Source organism: Phoca vitulina, unplaced genomic scaffold, assembly GCF_004348235.1.
Source record: "Phoca vitulina isolate PV1807 unplaced genomic scaffold, GSC_HSeal_1.0 scaffold59, whole genome shotgun sequence".
Lineage (NCBI taxonomy): Eukaryota > Metazoa > Chordata > Mammalia > Carnivora > Phocidae > Phoca > Phoca vitulina.
The window spans coordinates 7,857,497-7,862,268 of NW_022589762.1; positions in this window are offsets into that span (position 1 = coordinate 7,857,497).

Consider the following 4,772-nt stretch of genomic DNA (forward strand, 5'->3'; position numbering starts at 1 on the left):
CCCGCGTTTGTAAAACTGTCCCCACGAGGGTTTTTTTTTTTTCCCTCCATGTTTTTTCCCCCCCCCCCCCCCCCCCCCCCCCCCCCCCCGGTGGAGGTCCTGTGGCCAGAAGTGGCCCAGTAGCAGGCCAGGAGCTGTTTCTCAAAAGGAAAGTAGTTATCTGCAGAGGATGTCAGGGCTTTGCTCCAAAATTCTAAGGGCCTACACTATGATCCTCCTATAGGGACCCGCTGAAGGCTCCAGACAGCATCACCATATGCCACTAACACTTTCAACATCATTGGATCTGCTGGATCTTCTGCCCAAGTGGCAGAGCAGCTCACACAGCAGTCTGGACCAGTTGAGGAGTCTTCTGTTATTCTGGACCCCACTCAAAACTGCAGCTCTTGGAGTCACTTGGTAAATGGGCTAGAGTAACAAACCCAAATGTGGGATATGTTACCTCCCAAATCCAAAGAGGCCCACTAGGTGTCATGCCTCTTTTTTGCTTGTAGAAGCCAGACACAACTTATCCTTTACTTTTAATGGGATGTCTCAAGGTGTCCCACATCATTGGACCCCCTGGAAATTTTACTGAGGAAAAAGGTCCTGAAATTTTGTTGGATTTATGCCTCGCTCTCTGACATGCAAATGTCTTATCAATAAGTCTAGAGTGGTGGCTGCTTCTTGCTCATTAAGTCCAATCAGCATCATGTCATCAATATAATGGACAAGTGAGATTATCTTGTGGAAGGGAAAGGCAATCAAGATCCTTGAGGACTTAATTATGACATAAAACTAGAGAGTTGATATGTCTCTGGGTAAGACAATGAAGGCTTTGTTGTTGACCTTGTCAGCTAAAAGCAAAGTGCTTCTGGCTGTCTTTACTAACTGGTATTGAGAAAAAAGTGTGGGCCAGATTAATACCTGCATACCAGGTGCCATAGTGTGAGGTGATACAAAATACGTGTATTGGTCTCTGCCTGCAGTTCCTGGCACAGAGCTCCTAAAACCCTTGTAATTTCCTAAGTGATAAGAACACCAGGAACATCTCTTGTTCTAATATTGGTCTTTGACCTCTTTTCCTGACATAGGGCTCCCAAAACCCTTGTAATTTTCTGGGTGGCTGGTATGTCTTTTGTTCTGATGAGGCAACTCTGGATGGGCTCCTGGAGGGCTCCTGGGGTGAGGGCTGGTCCCAGGAAAGACCAAGCCATGATTAGAAGCTTGGAATTTTCAACCCCGCCTTCCCATCTCTTAAGAAGGGAGAAGGGCTGAAAATAGAGGTAATAATCAATCATGCCTACATGATGAAGCCTCCATAAAAATCCAAATAGAATGGGATTCCAAGAACTTCCAGGTTGTTGAACACTAGTGGAGATTCTAGGAGAGTGGTGCACCACTTCCCACATGCCTGGCCCTATGCATCTCTTCCATCTGGCTGTTTCTGATTGTATCCTTTTATAATAAACCAGTGATCCAGTAAGAAAAAGAAACCTCTGGAACAACAAGACTTGATGAGCTTCGGGCTTGGTTAACATATCCACATCTGGGGAGGGTGGTGCACCCCAATTTCGTGGGGACAGAAGATCCTGCACTCAGGACTCTTCCAAACCTTGCTCTATGTACCTTTTCATCTGGCTGTTCATCTGTATTCTTCATAACATCCTTCATAATAAACCGGTGTTAAAAAGAAAACCATAGGCCCAACATGGTGTCACTTAGGTTAAGGCTCCAAGTCAGTAAAACCAACACTTAATCCTTAACCTACCTGCAGTTTCAACCCCCGAGGAATATAAGCTTTAGCCAGTCAGCATGGAATTCCCTGGTCAATACTAGGAAATTTACTGATAGACCCTTACCACTCCCCTTAGGAGGGCAACCTTGCCTAACCAATGCATTCCTTCCTAATAAATTCCTTTCTTCTTCTTTTTTTTAAATGCCCTCTCTCTGCCTTTATTTTTTTTTAAAGATTTTATTTATTTATTTGAGAGAGAGAGAAAGTGCACGAGCAGGGTGAGGGGCAGAGGGCGAAGCAGACTCCCAATGAGCAGGGAGCCGGGTGCGGGGCTTGATCCTAGCACTCAGGCATTCCGCTCTCTCTGCCTTTAAAACCTTTCTTTTGTCAGTGGAGCTCCCCTCTACTTGCTAGATGGGATGCTGCCCAATTCATGAGTTATTTAATAAAGCTGATTAGATCTTCACATTTACTTGGTTTTTAACTTGTTTTTTAATGCTGGTAAACAGAAGTAAATGTTTCTCTGAGTTCTGTGAAGCACTCTAGAATATTAATCAAATCCAGGAAGGGGTTGTGAAAGCCTCTGATTTACAGCCAGTCAGTCAGAAGCACAGGTAACAACCTGGACTTGCAATTAATGGGGGCAGTCCTTCACCTATGGGATCTGACACTATCTCCAGATAGATGATGTTAGATATAAGTTTTGTAGGACACCCAATCAGTGTCCACTGAGCACTGGAGAATTGCCTGGTGGTATTACATTGAAGGCATGGAGAAGGATGAAGGAGAGAATCCTGGAGAACATCAAAATGTACAGGGGAGGTAGAGGAGCTTGAGAAGCAGCCTGAGAAAGAGCACAAGCAATAAGCAGGAAATCAAGATAGAGTAATACCAGGAGAGTCAAGAGAAGACAGAGCTTAAGGATAGGGGAGTTCCTTTTTATTTTTATTTTTTTAAAAGATTTTATTTATTTATTCATAAGAGACAGATAGAGAGAGAGGCAGAGGGAGAAGCAGGCTCGCCGCTGAGCAGGGAGCCCGATGCAGGATTCGATCTCAGGACTCTGGGATCATGACCTGAGCCGAAGGCAGATGCTTAACCATCTGAGCCACCCAGGCACCCAAGGATAGGGGAGTTCCAATAAAAGATGGTGGAGTAAAGATTTACTCACTCCCTAAAATACCAAAATGAATGCTAAAACGAATATTAGAAAGGAACACTCCCTCTGCAACAAAATTAGAATGTGGTTACAGCCCAAATCACTGACTATAAGGAATGTCGGCCAAGTATTGCAAAAACTTGAACCAAAACAAGAAAGGACACCTGGAACAGATACTTCCCAAATATCAAGAGAGTCATACATTTCTCTAAAAGTAAGTGAGAAGGCCCTAAGAGACCTATTTAAGCGTCCTTGGCTAGGACAATGAGGATTAGGAGCACAGGTGTGTCATGGTTGAAGCAGAGAACACTCTTCAGCAAAGTCCCAGCATGCACCACAGCTGTGGAGGCAATGAGGGTGCCATCTTTATTTTGCCTGCTGTTTCCCAGACTCTCGCTGGGGAAAAATTGCCTGGAGGGGAGGCAGGGATAGGAAGGCCTGCCTCCGCCAATTTTATGAGCTGTTGATTTTAGACAGTTGAACAGAGATAACTAAACAGCAAATATTTAAATAAGATATACCTGTAAACTCTGAGAGCCATATGGAGAACTGCCATATAGAGCACTGCCTAGATGATGTGCTTTTCCAAAAGTGAGATGGGGGGGGATGCAAAAAAAGAGGAAGAGAGATGTGATAAGAGATGTGATAGAGCAGATGATACATCAGATTGGTTAGAAAATGTCCTGATGCAACAAGATTGCATTGAAACTACCAGTTCCCTCGAAGAACATCCTTTACTCTTTCCCCAACATTATTTGAGAGCCAAGATGAGAAATACACAAACAAATCTGAAATGATACCTATGAGCAAAAACCATTCCCCAGTGAAAAGGGAGAAATGACTTCAGTAGAAAAGAGAGCACTGACAGCCCATGGTGGGATCTGACAATAGAGATACACAAAATATCTCCATTGAATACTCTCTCTCTCTTTTTTTTTAAAGATTTTATTTATTTATTTGACAGAGAGAGACACAGCGAGAGAGGGAACACAAGCAGGGAGAGTGGGAGAGGGAGAAGCAGGCTCCCCGCTGAGCAGGGAACCCGATGCGGGGCTTGATCCCAGGACCCTGGGATTATGACCTGAGCCAAAGGCAGACGCTTAATGACTGAGCCACCCAGGCACCCCTCTCTCTCTCTTTTTTACAAAAGATTTTATTTATTTATTTGAGAGAGAGAGAGAGCACACAAATGGGGTCAGGGGAGGTGGGGAGAGGGGCAGAGGGAGAGGGAGAAGCAGACTCCCCCCTGAGTAGGGAGCCCGACCACACAGGGCTCAATTCCAGGACCCTGGGACCACAACCTGAGCTGAAGGCAGATTCTTAACCGACTGAGCCACCCAGGCGCCCCAAGTGTCTGACTCTTGATTTCAGTTCAGGTCTCGATCTCAGGGTTGTGAGTTCAAGCCCCATTTGGGCTACACACTGGGCATGGAGCCTAGGAGTAGTGGGTAGGACAGCAGAGGAGAAGCTGTCTGCAAGGAGGCATTGATGGGTGGGGGCTGTTTTTAAAGGGAGAAAATGAGGAGGTATGGCACCATATGGAATCTTTCCTTTTTTGGTAACTGTGCCTAGTTGTAAGTAGCCCAAGGGCCTATGGCTATTTTGAAGTGGGTCACCTGATGGGTCTGTCTGTATTCAGCCCGGTGGTCTCTGTAGCCATTTCCACATTCCATTGCTCAAGCCTGTTTGCCTAAAAGCAGCCTCTAAATGACCAGGAAATTCCATGTTGACTGGCTAAAGCTTACATTCCTGGAGGGTTGAAACTGCAGTTACCTTAGGTATTAAGTGTTTTACTGACTTGGGGTCTTAAGTGATGCCATGTTGGGTCTGTGGTTTTTTTTTTTTTAAAACACCAGTTTATTATGAAGGATATTATGAAGAATACAGATGAACAGC